This window comes from Lepidochelys kempii, chromosome 5, assembly GCF_965140285.1.
Source record: "Lepidochelys kempii isolate rLepKem1 chromosome 5, rLepKem1.hap1, whole genome shotgun sequence".
Classification (NCBI taxonomy): domain Eukaryota; kingdom Metazoa; phylum Chordata; order Testudines; family Cheloniidae; genus Lepidochelys; species Lepidochelys kempii.
In genome coordinates, this window is record NC_136384.1 from 26,240,975 (window position 1) to 26,265,880 (window position 24,906).

The 24,906-nt window shown below is 43.0% G+C and overlaps 1 protein-coding gene across 5 annotated transcripts in view; it reads left to right on the plus strand.

Moving 5' to 3' along the window:
- The window catches only part of NIPBL (NIPBL cohesin loading factor), a 294,662-nt gene that overhangs the window by 93,306 nt on the left and 176,450 nt on the right, over positions 1-24,906 (plus strand). The window lies entirely within an intron of this gene.

Sequence of the window (24,906 nt, forward strand, 5' to 3'; positions counted from 1 at the left end):
ACCAGATGACTGGAAGATAGCTAATGTAATGTTAATTTTTTTACAAAGGCTCCAGAAGTGATCCTGGAAATTACAGGCCAGTAAGCCTAACTTCAATAGCAGGGACTGTGGTTAAAACTGTAGTAAAGAGCAGAATTATCAGACACATAGATGAACATATGTTGGTGAAGAGTCAACATGACTTTTATAAAGGGAAATCATGCCTCATCAATCTATTAGAATTCTTTGAGGGTGTCAACAAGAATGAGAACGAGGGTGATCCAGTGGATATAGTGTACTTAGACTTGCAGAAAACCTTTGAGAAGGTCCAACACCTAAGGTTCTTAAGCAGAGTAAGGAGTCATGGGATAAGAGGGAAGGTCCTCATGGATTAATAACTGATTAAAAGGAAACAAAGGGTAGGAATAAATGGTCAGTTTTCACAATGGAAGGAGTTAGTAGGGTCCCCCAGGGATCTGTACTGGGACCTGTGCTGTTGTACATATTTATAAATGATCTGGAAAAGGGGGGAAACGGTGAGGTGGCAAAGTTTGCAAATGATACTAAATCACTCAAGGTAGTTAAATCCAAAGCAGGCTGCGAAGAGTTCCAAAGGGATCTCACAAAACTGGGTGACCGAGCAACAATTTGGCAGATCAGATTCAATCTTGATAAATGTAAAGTAATGCATTTTGGAAAATGTAATCCCAACTATACATACAAAAGGGTGGGGTCTACATTAGCTGTTACCACACAAGAAAGAGATCTTGGAGTCATTGTGGATAGTTCTCTGAAAAATCCACTCATTGTTCAGCAACAATCAAAAAAGCTAATGGAATGTTATGAACCATTAGGAAAGGGATAGCTAATATGATAGAAAATATCGTAGTGCCGCTATATAAATTCATGGTACACCCACACCTTGAATTCTGCATGCATTTCAGGTTGTTCCATCTCTGTCTTTCATTCTCTAAAAGAATTGAAAAAGGTACCAACAAAGGCAACACAAATAATTAAGGGTATGGAACATCTTCCGTATGAAGAGAGATTTAAAAAGACTGGGACTGATCATCTTAGAAAAGACATGCCTAAGGGGGCGATATGATACTGATCTATAAAATCAATAATGGTGCAGAGAAAGGGAAAAATGGTGTGTTATTTACCCTTTCACATAACACAAGAACTGAGGGGTGGGGGCTGTCACAGAATGAAATTAATAGGCAGCAGGTTGGGATAAGAAAGTACTTTTTCATACAACACATAGTCAATCTGTGGAACTCATTGCCATGGGATGTTGTGAAGGCCAAAAGTATAACTAGATTCAAAAAGTAATTAGATAAGTTAATGGAGGATAGGTTCATCAATGGCTGTTAGCCAAGATGGTCAGGGATGCAATCCTATGCTCCAGGTGTCCCTAAACTTCTGACTGCCAGAAGCTGGGACTGGATAACAGGGGATAGATCACTCTGTTCATGCCTTTTGAAGCATCTGGCACTGGCCACTGTTGGAAGACTAGATGCTGGGCTAGATGGACTATTGGTCTGACCCAGTGTAGCCAATCTTAATAGGCATTTATAGTTATGCAAAGTAAGAAAAGTGATGCTTGAGAACTAAGAGTTTGATTTAAGGATATTTAGTTGGTATATTTTTATATGATGACAATTTGTATTCGAATGCTTATGAAGCTTTTAAAATCTGAATGTCTACTATTATTAAATAATTGTCCGATCCCCTTATAATTTCCCCAACAGTGAAAATTTAAACTGATAAAAATTGAAAAAATGCTTAGAAATAATCATCAATATTATCTGTTGAAATGATGAAAAATAACAAAAATCGAATTCTACCAAGCCTAAATATAAACAATATCCTCATCAGGTTCCTTCTTTTGAGATGTCTTTTCTGAAGGCCTTGAGTCATTCCAGAGGCTAGCATGCAAGGACCAAATACAAGGCACAAAGTATCTGAACTAAATAGTTCCTGATACAGTCTTCAGCCACTCTGGTTTCTGGCTGTCTACTCGGCTTATTACAGCTGCAATGGGAGATTGGTTGAAGGGAAGCTTCTACAACTCCCCTTCCCTTCTCCTTTTCCTTTCCCCACCCCAGAGCTCTCAGCTTTAGCTCCAGAAAGGAAGCAGATGCCCGTCCTGGTTTGCAGAAGGAACTGCTTCATTACTAACAAGTTTGAAGAGATTTTAAAACTGTAGAGTACATAGCATCCAAGATTTGTGCATCTGTGAGACATTATAATTTGGATATTTGCAAATAATGTGTACATGATGCTAAGCTTCAGCTTATGATCAATACACCCTGTGTCAAGTGGGGATGGGGGCAGGAGATGGGTTTGCATAAAACTTGGTTGCTGTCGCAGATGGGTGGGTACTTTAAGGTGTCTGGGAGAGTAAGTATGTGCTGTTTGGTGGAAAAATTTTTTCTTCATTAGCAGTTTCACTTCTGGCCTTTCACCTTTTTTTTTTTTCTTTAAACTAAAGTATTAATACATAGAAACATTTCTTTGGAAGCAGTCATTGTTGCTCCATACTACTTAACTCACACAAACCTGCAAAAGTAAGGAAATGGAAATTTAAGCTATCTCATAATATATACTCTCTACTTCGTTAGCCACTGACACTCATCTTACCACAGTTGTTCTATACAACAGACCACACACTACTATCTCAGTTCTGCCCCAAGGATGACAGCCTTCTATCATCTCCTCTTCCTATCTTTTTATCAAACTCTGCTCGCACAACAGTAACTCCTTGCTTAACGTTGTAGTTATGTTCCTGAAAAATGTGATGTTAAGCGAATCCAATTTCCCCATAAGAATTAATGTAAACTGGGGGGGGAGAGTTAGGTTCAAGAGAAATTTTTTTCACCAGACAAAAAACTATATTTTTTATATATATAATACACACACACAGAGTATAAGTTTTAAACAAACAATACTGTGCACAGCAATGATGATTGTGAAACTTTGGTTGAGATGGTAAGTTAGAGGGTGGGATATTTCCCAGGGGATGCCTTACTGCTAAATGATGAACTAGCATTCGGCTGAGCCCTCAAGGGTTAATACATTGTTGTTAATGTAGCCTCACATTCTACAAGGCAGCACAAATGGAGGGAGGGGAGACAGCATGGCAGAGAGAGACACACACCCTGTGTGTGGGGGTGAGAGAGAGATGTGCATTGCCCCTTTAAGTACACTGACACCACACTCTAAGTACATTGCCTTTAAAAAGATCAGGAAGTTGAGACTACAGCTCTCTCCTGAGCCCTGTTGTGTCTCCCCCCTGCTCTATATGGGTAGGTGGTAAGTGGGGGAGAGGGGGATACCCTGACATTATCCCCCTCTTCCCCCCCCTCCCCTGCACAGCAAGCAGGAGGCTCCTGGGAGCATCTCCAAGGCAGAGGGCAGGAGCAGTCCAGGGCAGCGTGGGGGAGGGACAGCTGAACTGCAGGCATTGGTAGCCTGCTGGGTGGCTGCTGCACAGGGAACATAGTGGGGCTGCCGGTCCACCCTGGTTCCAAGTCCCCACCAGTAGCTGCAACAGGCTGCTTTTCCTGCAAGTAATGGACAAAGCAGGCGGCTGCCAAACAACGTTATAAGGAAGCATTGTGCAACTTTAAACGAGCATGTTCCCTAATTGGTCAGCAATGTAACAACTTTAAGCAACGGGATGACTTTAGGTGAGGAGTTACTGTACACCTAACATGCTCAACTCCCCTGTGTGTGTGTATAAAGATTATATGCAGAAGGGGGTAGAGTTAAGTTTGTGATAATGATAAAATTGTGGTTGTAGGAGTAGAGGATGTATATTGTGTAGGTAGCTTAGTTTTTTATTTCCTTGGTTTTATGAGTTTGTCTCAGCCATGTTCTTTGTGTAGCAACCTCAACTGCTTCTAAACAGTTTTTTTGTGTGCATTAATTTTGTATCAGTCAACCTAAAAGGTTTAGCAAACTAGCTGTCAGGTATCTAGAACAATTTCCAAGCCCCTGATGTGATGAGAGATTGATGGGTTAATTTTTGTTTTGTGTTTTTAGTGCAGTAGGGGGAGTGATGTGGCAGTGAAGATGATGGAGTCAATATAGGGAGATAAAGGAACTGATGAGGGTGAAGGGGGGAGACAGAAAGAAGAGAGAAAACAAACTGAAGAGATCACATGAGAAATTGTACCATGGTTTAATATAAGAAGAAAATTTTTTTTCAAGTGGAGTGAAATCTGGGTGAGAAATGATTAGCAAACCCAAGAAAAGTATAATAGGCTGCACTTTTAAAATATTGATTGAAAATATTTTAAAATTAAATGAAATACACAATATAGTGCACAATTGCTTCATTTGTTTAAATTGTGTAGGGGTTGGTGGCTTTGGCTGCATCCACACTAGTTCACTTACTGTAAGGTACACATTTCCAATCCTGAACCATACCAACCACTCCCTCTCCCTTTTAGTGTGTGTATAAATCAGTTCCTCAAAAAGTGTGGTATCATGCCAGACAGACATGTTTCTGTATTTTTAGGCTTCAGTTGCAAATGGTGTGTGTTTTCCCTTTCCCACAAAGTACTCTTGACACAGTAATAAACACTGTGAGTAACTCTTGGCTAAAATTTTAACTGCTTTTTATAGGTTGTACTCTACAAAACTGGCTAGCAAGAAAAACGCATTTAAATATTTCACGTTTTAGAGCAGCTTACTGTGGTTGGCTGCAAAAAGTGGGGAAAACAATTTTCAAGTAGAGTTTGCTTTTAAACAGATGGATTGTTTTGTTTAGGCTGCACCTTGAAGCTACTTAGAGATTTCAGATTTTGCTGTTGGTACTGCTTTTCTGATGTGGAAGCAGCAGCAGTAGCTTGCTTATTCTGGAGCTAAAAGTATGACTTTTTAACCCAAACACTTAAAAGAATCCCCAATGAAATAGGAATAAATATAAATGCATTTTGAAAAAAATGTAATAGGGTGTCAAGAGCCCTAGAAAGGTTTTTCTATTTTTGTATAAATTGAAATATATAACATTTGCTGTATTTGAAAAGGACTGTTTTAAGTAAATGGACCTGTGATTTTTGAGTTAGGCGTAAGAAAGAGGCTTTTTCCTTGTTCTCAGGAAATCTTAGGTACTGGCATCTTTTCACTTTTTTGTATTTGTTTACAAAACAGGTTACAGATAACAAGCATGGTAACAAGCAATTACACATTTTGGGACAGATCCTCTGCTGGTGTAAATCAGCATAGCTCCATTGCTGACTGGCTACATTAACCTTCATAGCCCTTCATTTTCTCCAACTTAGTTTCTTTACCTGTTTTTTATTTGTTTTAGTATTGTGTGCCTTTTATTATGGTGTTTGTAAGGCGATTAGCCAGTTACTATTGAAGTTGCTTTTAGGAAACCTAAGTCTTAATACTGGTTTAGAAAGGCTTCTAAACCTTCTTAATTTTTTTTATTTCAAATTCCTTAATTTTTTGGTTTCATAAGTTATACTTTATTAACCTTGTTCAATTTTCCCATGAGTTAATCACTTTGGGATCTGAGCATATTGGGTTCACTCAAATACTGAGTTTGACCTCTGTCTGTACTGTAGAGAGAATTCTGCATCTTCTGGCTGTTGCTTCAATGTGAATCATTCTTCTGATTCCAGTATTTATCACTTCTGTATCTCGTATTTATAGAAAGTTACTACTAGTCCATGCACATCTGGGTCTTTTAATTTCTGTAAGTGCTGGTTGGTTTGTTTTCATATGTAGTGTTAGTAGAGGCTTCTCTGAGCTTTTACGCTCTTTAATGGAGTTTTATTATTTGGAGTAAGCGGTTAGGTGCATATCAGTCTGCTCTGTCATAGTTTCTCATCTGTGATCTTTGGTAGTAGACTGCTCTTTCAAACAGTAATTGATTTGTTTCTGTTATTAATTTGGTGTTTGGAATTTGTATCCCATAGGAAGAATAATTTTGTACTATACCTTGGGACAGGGTATTTCAAAGTTCAGGTCATGACCCAGTATTGGGTCGTAGCATGTAAGGCACCTGGGTCGCCATGCTCAGCACCCAGGGACCATAGTGGCTCTGGTCAGCACCACTGACCGGGATGTTAAAAATCCCGTCGCGGTGCTGCCCATCTAAGGCAGGCTAGTGCCCACCTGTTCTGACACTGCGCTGTTCCCCGGAAGCGGCCAGAGGTGTGTCTGTCTTCTAGGCAGGGGGCCATGGGGCTCCGCATGCTGCCCCTGCCCCGAGCACCGGCTCCGCACTCCCATTGGCTGGTTCCCAGCCAATGGGAGCTGTGGGGGGCAGTGGCGCTGAGTGTTGCCTGCGGGTGAGAGCTTCGGGGGTGGAGCACAGGCTTACCTCTGGCAGCTCCTGGTCAGCGGTGCAGCCGGGGTGCAGAGGCAGGCTTCCCACCTGTCCTGGCACCGCGGACCATGCTGCACCCTGGAAGCAGCCAACATCAGGTCGCTCACTCTTCCCCACCCTCATTCACTTTCACTGGGCTGCGGGAGGGCAGGAGGGCTCCAGCTGAGCATGTGGGCTTCGCAGTAGGGCCAGAAATGAGGGTTTCAGTGTGCAGGAGGGGACTCTGGGCTTCTGCAGGGAGTTGGGGTGCAGGAGGGGGCTCTGGGCTGGGGCTGAGGGGTTCAGAGTGTGGGAGAGGGCTCAGAGGTGCCGCAGTGGGTTGGGTGAGAGTTCTAGGAGGGAGTTAGGGTGCGGGAGACGGTGCAAGGCTGGTGCAGGTGGTTGGGGTCTGGAAGGGGGGCTCAGAACTGGGGTAGGGGGTTGGGGTACAGGAGGGGGTTCAGGGTGCGCGTTCCAGCCGGGTGGCGCTTACCTCAGGTGGCTCCTGGTCATCAGTGCAATGGGCCTAAGGCAGGCTCCCTGCCTGCCCTGGCTCTGTGCAGCTCCTAGAAGTGGCTAGCATGTCCCTGTGGTCCCTAAGGGGAGGGCCACAGGGCTCTGCGTGCTGCCTGCACCTGCAAGTGCCGCCCTCACAGCTCCCATTGGTTGTGGTTCCTGGCCAATGGGAGCTGTGGAGCTGGTGCTGTGGGTGGGGCAGCATGCAGAGCTTCCCTGATTGCCCCTCTGCCTAGGGGTTGCAGGGACATGTCGCCGTTTCTGGGAGCTTTGCGGGGCCATGGCAGGCAGGGAGCCTGCCTTAGCCCCACTGTGCTGCCAACCAGACTTTAACGGCCCAATCAGTGGTGCTGACGGAAGCCTCTAGGGTCCCTTTTCAACCAGGTTTTCCGAAAACCGGATGCCTGGCAACCTTATTTGACTTGCGTATCCCCAGGTTTCACCTCACTTAAAAATTGTATTTTCATGTCTGATTTTGTAAGCAAGTAAAAGTGCTACAGCACACTATTACTGAAAAATTGCTTACTTTCTAATTTTTACCATATAATTATAAACCAATTGGAATATATTGTACTTACATTTCAGTGTATAGTACATAGAGCAGTATAAACAAGTCACTATGTAATTTTAGTTTGTACTGACTTCACTAGTGTTATTTATGTAGCCTGTCGTAAAACTAGGCAAATATCTAGATGAGTTAATGTACCCCCTGGAAGACCTCCGCATACCACCCAGGGTACACATATCTCTGGTTGAGAACCACTGAACTGGAAGGTATTACCTCAGGCTTTGTTGGGGATGGTTGCAGTGAGAGGGGAGGAGAAAGAAACTGAGGGTTGGAGGGGTTTGGTGAGTGTATTTGTATCCTTTATATTCTATTTTGTATTGTGCATTGTAGTTGTACAAGCAGCTATAGAGGTTTATATAAATCTTAAATAACAAGAAATAGTAGTGTAAGCCAAAATGTGACAGTTTTTAAACCATTATGAATAAAGGCATCTGAATTTGATGTACTGTGTTTGGTTTCTAGAAAAATAAGTACACAGCTTACAGAGAGAATTTGTAAAATGGCTTGGACTTGTGTGCTATGGCAGAAGTTGACCCTATTCATGCAGTTGTGATTACATCAGTCTGATGCTGGTGCACAAATAAAAAATTAATAACCATTACCTTTTTTTTTAATTTGAAAAAGATATGTGGAAAAATTGCTAGATAAAAATAATACCCAATTGGGGAAGTTTTACCAATTACTCTTGAAGTATTTGAACATTTTAAAAGGAGAACTGCAAAGTGCAGCCTCACAAAAGTTATCCCCTTTTTTCTTTTCATGTTCCATAACAAAGACCTTAAAGATGTACAAAACTCTTTGATTACGTACAAAAGTTTTAAAAGTGTACTAGGCCATTCACAGATATAATAGGTTTCTTCCCTAAAGATCTTTCAAGTTAAGTGGACAATATACAGTAGAGTGGGGAAAGGAAACATTTATTTTTTTAATTTGATTTTTTTGTATGTTAAATATTAGTTCCTGACTAATTGCCTTCATGTTACTGAACTTGTGCATAACTTCACAAACACACTTCTCCCTCTGTTATTCATCCCCTGCTCCCACACAAGATTCAAACAGAAAACACACAACACAGAAAAACGGGTATTTTTGTTAGGGATTGGGAAGAAACCTATAAGTGGCGAGAAATCATCCATAAGTGCTGGAATTGACAGTTTTACCTAAGACTAGTTCGAGAACGAAGTCTGCTAGTTAGGGTGAAAAATATCTGTGCTGTCATGGCCCAAAAGTTACATCCCCTGCAACTGATGAGAATAAAAAGTTGTTTCAACTTGGGAGCTGTATTTAATTGTAGATGTAAATCAGCTTTGTATCGGAAAAGAAAAACTAATACAATAGCTCTTGTTTTTGTTTTATCTTTTCTTTTCCTGGCTTTGCTCCAGTTTTTTTCTTTTATTTCTGTTGCAGATCAGTGTTTCTTCACCTTGACTGCCTTCAGTGTGTTCCCCCCCCCCCCATTTTTTCTCCCTTTAATCCCTGTATACAGCGTCTCATTCCCTTTTCTATATTGTGTTTTCTGCTGTCACGCCTATATTTTTCCCCCTCCACTCTCCCCATTTATCCTTAAAAAAACCACCCCTCAATATGCTAGTTTTTCTTACTTACTCATTTCTCTGTCTCTTTCATGTCCTTACCCATCCTTTTTCTCCATCCACCCCCTCATACACAGAGACATGAATCATTTACTGGTGGACACCTAATAAACAAGGGGCCAAATTAAGATGAGAGGCCTCACTATCCTGAGGCAATTCCTAAACTCTCTCCAAGCTAATACAGGAGGTTAGACTAGATCAGAGGTGGACAAACTACGGCCTGCAGACCACATCTGACCCATGGGACCGTCCTGCCCAGCCCCTGAGCTCCTGTCTGGGGAGGCTAGCTCCTGGCCCCTCCCCCGCAGCCATCGCAGCTTGCTCCTGCCCACCTCCCAGGCTTTCCAATAAGCCATTCCTGCTGCTCTGAGCAGCATGGTAGGGGGAGAGGGGGGTTGGCTAAGGGGCAGGAGGTTCCGGGGGTGGTTAGATGGGGTGGAGGTTCGAGGGGGCGGCAGTCAGGAGACAGGGAGCAGGGGAGTTGGATAGGGAGCAGGGGGTTTGTGGGGGGGGATGGACAGGGAGCGGGTGGGGTCCTGGTGGGGGGGCAGTTAGGGATGGAGGTCCTAGGACAAGGAGTGGGGGGGCCTGTCAGGGGGTGGGGGTGTGGATAGGGGTCCGGGGACAGGGAGCAGGGCAGGTTGGATAGGGGGTGGGGTCCGGGGAGGCGGCGGTTAGGGCGGCTGATACCAGGAAGGGGTGGGTTGGGGATTCTGAGGGGGCAGTCAGGGGGGGAAGTGGGAGGGGGCGGATAGGGGGTAGGGGCCAGGCTGTTTGGGGAGGCACAGCCTTCCCTACCCGGCCCTCCATACAGTTTTGCAACCCCGATGTGGCCCTCGGGCCAAAGAGTTGCCCACCCCAGGACTAGATGATTATAGTGATCCCTTGTGGTTTTGTGATCTGTTTATCTTTGTGTGCTCAGATTCCTATCTGAGTATTGCACTTAAGCGCTGCTCAGGGAATCAATCTCTTGTTGCCCAACCATAATGGGTAAAATTTTTCTTTTATTTTTAATAAAAAAAAAAAAATTCTGGAGAAGTTGACGAGTGGGTATAGCAGCCAGAGAGGAACTGTATGGCAACCTCATCACCTGGTGAGAGTGAAGAGAAGAATTTAAATGTCATACTCTTACACCTCCACATAATTCCACATCCAAATCCCACTTAATCAGGCTTTATATGGGATGTGGGGATATCAACTTTGGAGCTTTGCAAAGTTTGTACTCCCCTTTGGTGTACTTTAAAAAAAAAAATTCTGACACACAAAAATGTCAGTTTAAAAATGTCTTAACCTCTCCCCCCACATATTTTACTAGTATCACTGTAGGTTATAATTACTGTTTTTATTAATTTGTATTGGGGCGTAAGGGCTTCAGACAAGGACTGAGATTTTGTTGAGGTACAGACAGTCTTCTTGCTCTTTATTTGTACATGCTTACCATAAAGTCTGTACAATCTAACTATGTTATAGGTTGCTACAGCAAACAGATGGGGAGCAAAAAGGTAACAATGAAATAATTATAACTATGATGATCAGTGGTCACAGCACACGAGCTGCCTAATCATTTTTGAGAATTTTGAAATGAATCAAGTCTAATTTACTTTTCACTAAAAAAAACAATGAGAAGTCCTTGTGGCACCTTAGAGACTAACAAATTTATTTGGGCATAAGCTTTCGTGGGCTAGAACCCACTTCATCAGATGCATGGAGTGGAAAATACAGGAGCAGATATAAATACATGAAAAGATGTGAGCTGCCTTACTAAGTGTGAGGTCAGTCTAATGAGACAATTCAACTGACAGCAAGATACCAAGGGAGGAAAAATAACTTTTGAAGTGGTAATGAGAGTGGCCCATTTCAGACAGTTACTTTTCACTGTTTATGCCAGTCTACTTTTTTTTTTTTTTAAATTGACTAGAACAATGAAAACAGTTGGTTAGCTCCACTCTTTGGGCCTAATGCACTAGCACAAAGCTACATTATTGCAAGTGCTGAAATAAATGTTTACATTTAAAACAAACAGTTTTCTTATAAATTAGAAAGCTAACAGAACTTGAAAGAGCTTTGAAATACTTTTTTAAAGCAGAGTTTTGTGGCCTAAGTAACAATATCCTGCTGTGATTTATTACTCCAATAAAAGTATTTTATTATTTTTCAGTAGGGAATTCATAAAGCAAGAACTTACTGAAATTTTGTGGATCCCCTAACTTTCAGTAGTTCTTGAAGAAATGTGGGAGGAAACCTATTGTCTCGGTATGCTATTACTTTTAATTCATATCATGTTCAGGATTTCTGGACTGTGGATGGTTTGTACTTGAACACCGTGATATTGTCTCTTACTTAGTAGTTGCAGATCTTTAAAAAATCTTTAAAATAGTTACAGATCTTTAAAAATAACTTTATAGTTTTATGTGATACATATTTTTTTTATATGGGGATTGTTTAGCTTTCTATCACCAATAAAGAAAATTTCTGCACTTTTGTTTTAACAGTGTGTGTATATTGACTATTTTTTTTCTACTCACAATGAGCCTGATTCTATATGTAGCTAGGCAGGCTGGACATAAGGTACTCTTAGCATAGGCAGCAGTGGGTAAGCTAGTAGACTGGGGCTCCTAGATAGCTAGGAAATGGGAGGACTGGAGGGAGGGTGGTTTTTGTTAATAGATAAAGGTTAAAAGTGATTAAAAAGAGAAGAAGTCAAGGATTAAAAACGAAGTAACAAAAACAGGGGCAGTTAACGGAACAGGCCCCCTTCTCTCTTTGGGATTTCACGCAGGTGCGAGGTTCTGCGCTAGCAAATCATGAAGAAGGAGCCAATGGTGACTAGGTGGAGGGGTAGTTGAGGATACTGTTGGGGAGGAGAATGTAATTTTTTTTTAAAACTTAACTAATATGAAGTGTTCTAATCATAGTCCTAACTGTTTAATTTGTTTGTATATTTGTATACCTTTCTCCATCCTTCTATCTATCTCTTTATATATTTTAAGTTCTTTGAAGTGAGGGCTGTCATCATATGACTGCAAAATACCTAGCACTAAAAATTACAGGAGTTGCTGGTATCAACCCTTATATTTAGCTCGCTGTACGCTTTCCATTATGAAAGATTCTTGCACCTTTTTTGAGATTCTTTAGCATGTTCATTGTTTGTAGCAGGCCTTTGAAATTCAACAAGAAGAAAGCATTGGGCTGGAGAAGTGCCTTTTTTGTGTGCTATGCAATTCCATTCAACTTTACCGGAGTTACAAATAATAACTGAACACACATTCTAAATAGCAAAGCCCAGGCCACCAAAAAAACTCACAGTATAACCTCCAATGAACATTGCACTGAGAAACACCTGCGAGCCCTCAGAACAGCTGTAGCAGTCGGGGTCAGGAGGAAAGAGCGCCAGGCTGGGCTCCCCATTCTCGAACCCAAGTGGTCCTATTGTCTCATTTCCCCCTCTTCTATCCCTGTAAAGGTAACCTGTGGGTCAGAAGCTCCCTCAGCTTCTGGGGTTGGGGGAAAGAGCCAGGCCAACCATTGCCAACCCTATGCACCCATAATATAGTGCTAGCAGCTCGTTCCCTCGTCACTTCCAGTCTCTGACAGAGTAATAGCCTTCTGTTGCTGTCAGCTAATACAGTTATTGCTATGATTAAAGTGGTAGATTCAGGTGCTGGCTTCTTCCTTTCCCTGGGGGTGCTCAACCCCCTGCTCAGCCCTAGGCCTCGCCCCCACTCTGCTCCTTCCCCCAAGGCCTGGCCCCCATCCCTCATCTTCCCACTCCATTCTGCCCCTCCCCCAAGCATGCCCTGCCCTCACTCCTCCCTGTCCCCCGCAGAGCCTCCTGCATGCTGCAGAACAGCTGATCGCAGTGGGCAGGAGGTGCTGGAAGGGAGAGGGAGGAGTTGATCATCCGGGCCACTGGCAGGTGGGAGGGCTTGGGGGGAAGGGAGAAGTGGGAGCTGGCTGCAGTGAGTGCTAAGCACCTGCTAATTTTTTTTCCATGGGTGCTCCAGCCCTGGAGCACTCACGGAGTCAGTGCCTATGGTAGTAGGTCTATCCTGCAGTGCTGAAGGTTCAGAGTTCCAGTCCTGCTAATGAATGATGTGTGGGGGGTTTACATTTGTACAGAATAAAATTTATTTTTACTTCTAAAAATAACCTAGGAAATTACATACCAAAAAGCTATGTTGAAAGGAAGTAGCTTGAGTTTGTAAAGTCATGCACTCAAAAATTGGAAAATTCTAGAATGGCAGTTGCCAAAGTGCAACCTTAGTTCTGCTCTCCTTGTGCATCTGCATTGTGATACAATCTTTAATTACACGATCACATACTATTTTTTTCCATGGAACCCCTCCTTATTCAGTGTGCAGGGTGGAAACACAAGGCATAATTAAGGTTGCACTGGCATCCTTTAATCTGACATTTTTAAACTTTCAAGTTATTAAAAGAAATTATTTTGGTTATACTTCTAACATAATTTTTTGTTATGTAACTGTCCTAGAAAGCTGCATCATGTTAAAGTTCCCAGTATCCTGTTACTTTACAGGGCTTGAAGTTTTTTTTGTTTTTAATTCCTTCGTTCCCATCTCGACTTTACACTTTTCCTTGTTGTTTACCTGGTGCATCTTTTCTTACATTAGTCTGTGTCTTCTCATTTATTTTTCTTCACCTTTTTGTTCAGAATCACCTCCTTTTTTTATATTTGCTCTGCCATTTCTTCATCCTCCCAAATTTCTATCAATACCTGTTGTCTTTCTACAACAGAATATGTAGAAATCACACAGGCACAGTAGGATAAAAAACAACCATACTTACTGAATGAATACACACAATGTGCAAGTCCTAGTTGCGTATATATACTACAGTTTTGGCTGGTTTCTGGTGGCTCTATTGTGCATACCACACATTACACCTGTTCCTTTAAAAAGCAAAAACTCCTTACCCAAAGCTGCCAGCAAATGGAGTGTGCTGTCCTTGGATAACATGCAGGATTTTATGTTTGTAGCTTCTGAAAAGTAGGTATCTGAAACATTAAAGCTTTACAACCTTCCACATATGTCCTGAAAGATTTTATGGTGCCTGGAGCTTGGGGGGTATTTTGTCTCTGTTCTTCACTCATACTCCAAAGTTAGCTGCTATAAGAGTGAGGTAGCTGCTAAACTAACTCTGTTTTTGGGTCCTCCTTCCCAGTTAATATCTACATTACGCTTGGATATTATGGTGGCAGGCACTGGTGAAGCATCTAGGTTAATAATGTCTGCCTCTGATACTTACAGCTTTTCTAGCCTCCAGTAGAGTGAAAATTTACAGATTTTCAGTGTGTTTTTGCTTCAGTGCATGTTTATAAGGTTCCCAATAATAGAAGGGGAAACTGACAAAGCTCCAGTGAGTTTTCAGATATCTGCAGTTTGGGAAAGCAAGAGACACCAGGAGATATCTGCAGATTTTGGAAGACAGCATTCTATTATTTTACACTTAGTTCAAATTTGAAAAGTCATCTTTGCCTACTAACTTAATTGTTGTAATGAAAGCTTAGATTTTGAAACAGTTGGTAGCATTTGTCTGGAAAAAGTTTCCTATTTATTGTGGACAAGGGAATTTTTCAAGACAGCTATTGTAGAACTAAGTAACTGCTAAAATGGTGTGCAAAGTGGCATCCAGTTCAAGTAAAGAACCTCGAATAGCATTTGAGTTTTTGAAGATTGTAGTGTCCTGGTTAAAGAAAACCAAACCATATCTGTGTGCACCAGTTTCCTTTACTAAGTTTCTGTACCTCTGTAGCATTGTATTTGTAATAAACAGTTGTAATTCAGTGGTAGGAAAGATGAGATGGTGGCAGGTGCAGTAAAGGAAGTTAACTGGCTGTCAGTTCTGTTTAACCTCAGTGTTAGTATTTTTCAAAAAATTCCATGCACTGTGCTTGAGAAACTTTATTACAATGAAAATTGCTTTAAGTAAACTTTAGCTATAATATGAAATTTCTTTAAGAATGGAGAAAAACACCGTACCATGCCATTTCCTTATGTTACTCAAATTTGTGAATTCATACTAGACAACCACAATATCTGATACAATAGTTGCTACTGCAAATGATAGTGAGGGCATGCATAAAAGTTGATCATTGAGAAAATGACTGAAGTGGAGTTTGGCAGGCTTAGGTGTATATACAATACACGAAAAAATGTTTCCAAAATGTAATAAAAGCCATGCAAATCGTATTTTGAACATCTTCAATAGACCACATAAAATGTACACATTTCATTCAAGTTACAGTGGCGGAGGTTTAGGTTGGATATTAGGAAAAACTTTTTCACTAGGAGGGTGGTGAAACACTGGAATGCGTTACCTAGGGAGGTGGTAGAATCTCCTTCCTTAGAAGTTTTTAAGGTCAGGCTTGACAAAGCCCTGGCTGGGATGATTTAGTTGGGGATTGGTCCTGCTTTGAGCAGGGGGTTGGACTAGATGACCTCCTGAGGTCCTTTCCAACCCTGATATTCTATGATTCTATGATTCATTCTATTTTAATAATTATTTTACAAGACACATTTTTAAAATGTCTTGTTGGTTTTAAAATCCCCATGTTCTCTTCCTAATAGGAGACATGCAAAAGGTCGTAGTTATCCAAGTAAACAAAGATGCATTAAAATCAGTGGAGTTTTATATAGTATTCGCTGCATTCCCTTTACATATAATGTAATTGGGACTTGGAAAATTGCCATGTGACAAGCCAGAAGCTGATGCAAAATATGGGATCTTGCAGTGTGGGTTCTGTTGAGAAACCCAAGGCACACACTTCTCTCCCAATCACTGTAAGTGGGCTCCTGTGTTGCGCTTCTCACCAGGGAGGGAATTCTTCCTGGATCTTGATGGAAAGCTCCAATCTTTGTATCAGACTTGATTAGTAAATACTGGGTAACCTCCTTCCACCTCTTTTTCCAACCTCTCCCTAAGTGAGGACTTTGCGGGGCAGGTAAGATTACACTCTACTTTTCTTGCTATTTTTTCTCCTCATTCTTTGTGTATGTCTGAATGTAGGTTTCTTTCTTTCACAGATGTGTCGGTAGCCCCTCTCCTATATGTGTATTTTTTGTTTAGGTTTGTTTCAATCTCTTTTCCCTAACCCTTTTGTCACCTGTAGGAATGGATTATATTGTGCCTTCGTTGTTGCTTCTGGGAAGGGTAGATTGAAACTGGTGTAATCCTTGTAAATATTATAGGCTTCTCAGTTGAAGCTAGAATTATTCCATGAGATTCTTCATTTGATTAGGTTTTTCAATGTTAGATATCACAGTGATATCTAAGCACTATTGTATTTTGTTGCTGCTGAATCTTTACAGTGAGTGAAACTTGAGTGGGCAAGCACTTTTTTCAATAATTGAATTTAATGAATATTAAACATTGGCTGCATCTTCGAGGAGTATCCCTGTGGGTGCCCCACTTTAGGTGAATCTGTGCCCCTGCTCTTGTAATTGGAGATTTTTAGTAGCAGTGCCTGGTTCATCACACACGCGTCTCACGCAGCTTCAGGTGGTTACATGGTGCTGTGTGTCCAAACCCTCACCCCCCCCACCCCCGTTCCTTCTCTACTGCCTTCGGCTTGAGATGGAGCACTTAGCAGTGCCTCTGCACTTCAGATTTATCTGGTTTTAACTTTAGAATACCACTAGTTAGTTAATAGTTAGTCAATAGTTATCAGAGTAACAGCCGTGTTAGTCTGTATTCGCAAAAAGAAAAGTAGTACTTGTGGCACCTTAATGACTAACCAAAAAAAAGGAGGGGGGGAACCTGTATTTGTGCTGGAAATGGCCCACCTTGATTTTCATACACATTGTGAGGAGAGTGGTCACTTTGGATAAGCTATTACCAGCAGGAGAGTGAGTTTGTGTGTGTGGTTTTTGGAGGGGGGTGGAGGGGTGAGAAAACCTGGATTTGTGCTGGAAATGGCCCACCTTGATTATCATACACATTTTAAAGAGAGTGGTCACTTTGGATGGGCTATTACCAGCAGGAGAGTGAGTTTGTGTGTGTGTGGGGGGGGGGGGGCGGAGGGTGAGAAAACCTGGATTTGTGCTGGAAATGGCCCAACTTGATGATCACTTTAGATAAGCTATTACCAGCAGGACAGTGGAGTGGGAGGAGGTATTGTTTCATGGTCTCTGTGTGTATATAATGTCTTCTGCAGTTTCCAAGGTATGCATCCGATGAAGTGAGCTGTAGCTCATGAAAGCTCATGCTCAAATAAATTGGTTAGTCTCTAAGGTGCCACAAGTACTCCTTTTCTTTTAGTCAATAGTTAGTTACCCTTCCCTGTTCATTTTCTTTTTTTTAAAAAAAAACACCCCCACCCCACCCCACAGATTTCTGTGGTTTGTAGCCAGCCACAAACACTATCAATTCATGGTCCTCCCCTTCGGTCTGTCAACAGCCCCCCGAGTGTTCACCAAGTGTATGTCAGTCATAGCAGCCTTCCTCCGCAGGAGGTAGGTGCAGGTATATCCCTATCTCGACGAATGGCTACTCAGGTGGTGTACCGGGGAGCAGGTGGAGTCTCAAATCCAACTAGTCAGAGCTACTTTTGAGAGGTTGGGGGAACTTTTCAGTGTGAACAAGTCAACCTTGTCGCCAATTCAAAGAATAGAATTCATTGGTTCGGTGCTGGACTCTGTGCAGGCAAGGGTGCTCCTACCAGAGACCCCATTTCAGACCATGACAGACATTATCCAAAGCCTCAGGCAGTACCCGACCACTACCGCTAGGGGTTGCCTGAGTCTCCTTGGCCACATGGTAGCCTGCACTTACGTGGTCCAGCATGCCAGACTGATGTTCCTACCACTTCAAGCATGGCTTGTGTCTGTATACTACCCGAGGTGTGACACCTGGAATCTGTGGTCATGGTGCCAGACCAAGTACTCAAGTTCCTCCAGTGGTGGCTCGACCCTCACACAGTGTGCAAGGGAATCCCCTTCAACAGCCCCCCGCCCTCTTTGTCCCTAGTAACAGACATATCAGCTCTGGGTTGGGGAGGGGGGTGCATCTGGGAGATCTCCAGGCGCAAGGATTATGGTCACAGGACAAGCTCTCCTTGCATATCAGTATCAGAGAGCTCGGAGCAATGTGGTTAGTGTGCCAAACTTTCCTATCCTGGCTCCAAGGCCAGTGTGTGTGGGTAACGACAGGCCATATTTTACATCAACAAGCAAGGTGGAGCCTGATCTTCCCCCCTATATCCAGAGGGCCTTCAGCTATGGGAGTTCTGCATAGCCCACTCCATTCACTGGAGGTGTTCTATCTCCCAGGTGTACAGAATGAACTAGCAGACCACCTCAGCAGATCGTCTCACAATCAGAAGTGGGCCATCTGTCCGGATGTCATATATTCCATCTTCCAAAAGTCGGGTTTTTCCCAGGTCGATCTGTTTGTCACCCGGAGTAACAGGAGGTGCCCAATGTTCTGCTTCTTTCAGAAACACAGCCCAGGTTTGATTTCGGATTAGTTCCTGCTTCCCTGGGCAGACTGTCTCATGTATGCCTTTCCACCATTTCCACTTGTGCACAGTGGAATGAAAATCTGCAGAGACAGAGTGAAAGTAATTCTGCTGGCCCTGGCTTGGCCCTGCCAACATTGGTACACCACGCTTCTATACCCCAATCTGATCACACAAGACCATGGTCGCCTTCACCACCCCGACCTCCATTCCCTCCATCTCACGACTTGGAAGCTTTATGGCTAAACCCAATGGAGCTCCTGTGCTCAGAACCAGTGAGAAAGGTCCTGCTCGGCAGCAGAAAACCATCCACCAGGGTCACTCATCTGGCCAAGTGGAAGAGGTTCACTTGCTTGTATGCCCCACATCACACTCTTCCACTCCAGTCATCTATACTACTCATCCTGGAGTACCTTCTGCCAACAAGGCCTGGCAGTGTCATGCATCAAGATACACCTTGCTGCTATCTCGGCCTTCCATCTGGGCACGTCTGGATGCTCCATATTCGCTAACCCTATGGTAGGACGTTTCCTTAAGGGTCTAGCATGGCTATATCCTCAGGTTAGACAGCCTCTTCTGGCATGCAGTCTTAACATGGTCCTCTCCAGATTAATGGGACCCCCATTCAAACCGCTGGCAACTTGCTCCCTTCTCTACCTGTCATGGAAGATAGCCTTTCTGGTTGCCATCACATCAGCCAGGAGGGTGTAAGAGTTAAAGGCCCTTACTTCTGACCCACCCTACATGGTGTTCCACAAAAGGTGCAACTCAGACCTAACCTGGCCTTTCTCCCTAAAGTAGTGTCACAAATCCATACTAGCCAAGATATTTTTCTACCTGTTTTCTATCCCAAGCCACACAACAGTACCAAGAGCAAAGGCTGCCCTCATTGAATGTTCAGCGGGCATTAGCATTCTACATTGAGTGCACAGAGCCATTCAGGAGGTCGAACCAGCTGTTCGTGGCAGTGGCAGGCTGCATGAAAGGACTCCCGATCTCATCTCAAAGATTATCTTCCTGGATCACGGCCTGTATCCGCACATGTTATGAGCTGGCCAAGGTCCCAGCCCCACCTCTTAAGGCTCATTCCACAAGGGCACAGGCCTTGTCAGCTGCGTTCCTGGCCTAGGTCCCGATACAGGAAATCTGTAGGGCAGCTACTTGGTCCCTTGGTCCATACATTCACCTCTCACTATGCCATCACACAGCACCCTATAGATGATGCAGCTTTCGGCAGAGCAGTGCTCCAATCAGCGATTCCTTAACTCCGACCCCACCTCCGGGATAGAGCTTGGGAGTCACCTGTTTGGAATCAGCATGAACAAGCACTCGAAGAAGAAAAAAACAGTTACTCACCTTGTAACTGTTGTTCTTCGAGATGCGTTGTTCATGTCCATTCCAATACCCACCCTCCTACTCCTCTGTTGGAGTAGCCAGCAAAAAGGAACTGAGGAGGGGCCAGGTTGGCAGGGTCATATATTGAGCACCATGAAGGAGCCACTCCAGGGGGATTGACAGCTGACCTGACAGGAGCTGCTGGGGAAAAAATTTCTGGGAACTGTGCACGCAGCGTGTGCACACTTGATTGGAATGGACGTGAACAACACATCTCAAAGAACAACAGTTACAACAAGTTGAGTAACCATTTTTTCCGACCTCCCCTTTCGGAAATCCTCCAATAAGTAGCATTCCCTGACTTGACAGACCCCATCAGTACCGACAGCAGTGAGACCTTCCACCCGTGAGATAACGGGACCATCTGGTACCGTGGGTACAGCGCAAGCAAAAGATCCTAAATGGGCTGACTCGGAAAAGGCAGTAAAGGGAGACCTACAGTCCCTGCCTTGGCGCTGCCAGAACCGTTCAAACATGCAGCATCGAGCAGCTCAGCAATGCTACAGGCTACAGCACCACCTTCTGCCTCTGTAGCGCATAGTGCATGACCGTCTGCACCAACAACCACATCAAAGACATTGGTACTGCTGACAATTCCTTCTTCAGTACTGATGTGCTCGGTACTGCAACAATTTCTCCTCCACAAAGATTTTCTGGTCTCCTTGGTACCAACCTCACTCCAGCAAGCTTGGTACTGAGCCCATCTTACTTCATCACCCAGATAAGCTCCCCCTTTATCTAGTGATGAGGATGAAGGAGAAATCTACTCCTCCTATTACTCCTCACCTATCCACAGAACTACTGGGCCAGGTCCACCAGAACACTGTAAATATCACCCAGGACCCAAAACTCAAGGCTGGTACAGGGACTCCTGTCATTTCCCATGTCATTTCCACCACAGTGGCTTTACTGGGACCCATGGACAGCATACCGTCAACAATACCCTAAGCCTCCCAGTGCACCCAGAGTGAGGTTGAGGCATTCTCCTTCACCCTCTCTACCTGGACCCTCTGAACTTCCAGAAGAGGCAGTCAAGGAATTAGAGGAAACTTTGGACCAGGGAACCTGCACCATCTTCCAACTTTTCTTTCTCTTCCCCGGATGAAGCTGTTGTGCCCACATCATGGGATATGATTTTAAACAGTTGCAGGAACTATTTAAGAGGATTGCAGATTCTCTGGAGAGACTGCTGGAGGAAGTGATGGAAGCCCAACATAAATTGCAAGATCTCCTCCAGACTTCAACGTCCTTCAAGATTGCTCTACCAATAAATGAGGCTCTCATGAACCCAGCCAAGATAATATGGCAGACACTGGCAACAATCACACCCACCTGCAAAAGGGCGGATAAAAATCATCATCTCACTTCCAAGGGAGTAGAATTTTTGTTCTCACATCGCACACCAAACTCCCTTGTGGTAAAGGCTGTGTATGAAAGGGGAAGACCACAATCATCCCATGTGACAGGGACTAGAATAGGTTAGACCTTTGTGGATGAAAGGTCTACTTGTCAGTGACCCTATAATTTAGGATGGGCGATTACAAGACATTAATGGCCAAATATAATTGCACAAATTTATTCAAAAGTATCTGAATTTACTGATTTTTCTATTTGCGGATAAAAAAGAGCAATTCAAAGCAGCTATCTTGGAGGGCCACATTCTTGCTCAAACAGCCTTATCAGCCTCACTGTACTCATCAGACACGGTGGCATGTTCCATTGCCACGGCTGTGGTAATGCAGCAAGCTTCCTGGCTCCACTTCTCTGGATTCCCCAAAGAAGCACAATCTACAGTTGATTGAGGGCACAAAGCTGTTCACATCCAAGATGGATGAGTCACTTCATAAATTAAAGAACTCCAGGGCGGCTCTCAGATCCGTGGGCATTTATACACCTTTCCGAAAGAAAAAACAAAGGAAGTATTTCTTGGCACAAAGAACAAGAGCCGTACCCTACATCCAATCTCAGAGGCAGTATGACCGGCAGAGGCAGGGACCCACTAGAAGGAGATCACTCGCTTCTCAGCTCTCGATGTATCAACAACCTCCCGCAAACAACAATTTTTAGGGTTTGGTTGAGGACCCGAGATACTTCCCACAATTTCAATTGCTGGAACCATCCACAACCACTCATCCGTTTGAGACCATCTGACCCCATTCCACCCAGTTTGGCTGACCATCACGTCAAACAAATGGGTCGCAGAAATCATTGAGACTGATTATTCCATCCAATTTACCTCCCTCTTGAGGGACCTTTCTCACAAACACCTACTATAATAGGAGGTAAACCATCTCATACACCTGGGCGCAGTAGAACCAGTACCAACACAACACAGAGGGAAGGGTTTCTACTTCCACTGTTTTCTAATTTGTTATTTTCAGCAACACTACAACCCCCCACCACCACTACAACACTGGGAACCCGCACACACTCCACCAGAGCACGCTCTACATGGATAGCCTTCCTCAGCAATGTGCCAGTTATGGACATCTGCAGAGCAGCAACCTGGGCGTCAGCCCATATGTTCATACAGCATTATGCCATAGAGCAGCACTCATCATTTGATGCTCTATTCGGACTTACGGTTTTTATCATCCACTCTGAAGCCCTTCCCTTCTCTTCCACTGAGGGGCACTGCTCTACAGTCATATAAAGTGGAGTGCCTTCAGGACACTCCTTGAAGAAGAAAAGAAGCTTATTCACCCTGTGCAGTAATTGAGGTTCTTCAAGATAGTTGTCCCTGTGGGAGCTCCACTACCCTCTCTCTTCCCCTTTACTACGGAGTTTTTTCACTCTCGAGACTGCAGTAGAGAAGGAACTGAGGAGGTGGTGGATTGGTCTCACAGTGCTATGTAACTGCCTGAGGCAGTGCGAGATGGGGATAGCACTGCGATCCAACCAGGCACCACTACTAAAAATTTCCAATTACAAGCAGAGGGGTACAGATTCACCTAAAGTGGAGCACCTACAGGGACAGCCGCCTCCAAGAACCTCAGTTACAGCACAGGGTGATTAACCTTCTCTTCTTTCATACTTAATAGACTTAGCTGTTTTATATGTAACTTTTAAAGTATAGTCTTTAAATTTTAGTATTTATTTGTTCCACCCTCTTAAGGGAGACCTGCAGAGTTTTAATAATGGGCTTGTGCCCTTTTACAATACAGGAGAAGGTCTCAAATGTTCGAGGGTTGGGGAGGGTTCGAGGGTTGTTCGAGGGTTGACTCTATTTATTTATTTATTTATTTATTTATTGTTTGATTGATTGATTGAAATTCAGGGCTTGTTAACTTGAAGACTCTAGAGAAGTAGTGATATGGTGGCATTGCAAGTGTCAAAGTTATATTTGAGCAGTTGAGAAGGAAAGGGATTTTTGGTCACTTTTTTAAACTTTATTTTTGTTTTTATAAACACTTTTTAAAAAATTTCAATAAACGAATAACATTTGTATAAAAAGAAGTCTTAGTTAAAATATTCATGTTCCCAATAAACATTCCAGAGACCTCTTCAAATTCCTTCAGCAAAACTAGGACAAACCAGAGTTGACAACCTTGGTGAGTATGAAACCATCAGTAAAAAATCCCAATCTTTTCTAGGCTGCTTTGTATACATTGTAAAGAACTAGAAAAGTCCAGAATGGTAGTTTTTAATAAATTCTTGGCTCCACATCAGATGTATTCAATTTACCAACAAAAAGATTGTTTATTTTCTAATTGCAAGTCCTTCAACTCAATCTGGGATCTGAGAGTCAAGCTGGAATCTGTCCTTCTAATGTATCCAGATTATGCTCTTGTCTCTAGTGGAACTGTAAAGTTGTAACTCCTTGGAACTCAGGCAATTCAGTTGTTATAAGAGGAGTAGACTCCAACTCTCCCCTGTCATAACTATGATGGCTCTGTGTAGCTCGTGTGCATGAACCATCGAGAACCCTTTCATTCAGGGGTTCTCAAATTGGGGGTTGGGACCCCTTAGTGGGTCATGAGGTTATTATGTGGAGTGTCATGAGCTGTCAGCCTCCACCCCAAACCCCACTTTGCCTCCAGCATTTATAATGGTGTTAAATGTATTAAAAAGTGTTTTTAATTTTTAAGGGGGGGGGGTCACATTCTGAGGCTTGCTATGTGAAAGGAGTCACTAGTACAAAAGTTTGGGAACCACTGATTTAGTTAATAAGGACTGGTCTAAACACAAAAGTTGTACGGCTTTAACTATACTGTATAGTTAAAGTGAAATAATATCCCTACTATGGGTACAGCTAGACTGCTATAAAGGGCCTATATTGGTATAAGTTATTCCTGTACAAGAAGGGGAATAAGATATACCAGTATAAGACACCTTTATACAGATATAATTGTGTTTATACTATTGTTTGTACTAGTATAACTATTTCAATTTAAAAAAAAAAATCACAACCCTAACTGAAACCGTTATACCAGCATAAAAACTGTATAGACTAGGCCTGAAACAAGCAGATGTAACTGGGTACATGTGAGTAAGAAGGTGCCACTTTTATATAATTACTTTTCATTGGAGAACTACATTTCAAACAGACTATTTAATCCAGATGTCAGTTGTAACATCCAGTTGCAGGTTCTGTTTTTGGGGTGGTTTATATGTAAATATTGACAAACTTGAATGCTTAGGGTTGCTGCTGTTATAAAGAATTCACTGCATTGATAAACAGCTTAACAGTGATTTTTTTAAGTGTAAACTGGACTAGTGTTCTTTAGTGCTGGATTGATATCTCTGAAGATGGTTTCTATTAATTTATAAAATACGCAGAGAGAGAGAGAGAGAGTGTGTGTGTGTACAGGCTTCCCCCGCTATCCTGCAAAATGCCTGAACCCAGACCTGAAGGCACTATTTCTAGAGCTATGAGTATAGCTTACTTTCCATTCCCAGTGAATCTTTGGGGTCTATGCTTATATTGTCAAGAGATGTCTAGAGTGATGGTTTGGGGTTTTTTGTTTTACTTCAAACTAGTGGACACCTTTCTACAACCTCATCTGTGACAACTAACTCATTTCATGTAAGGCTCCAAACAGCATTCAGGTGA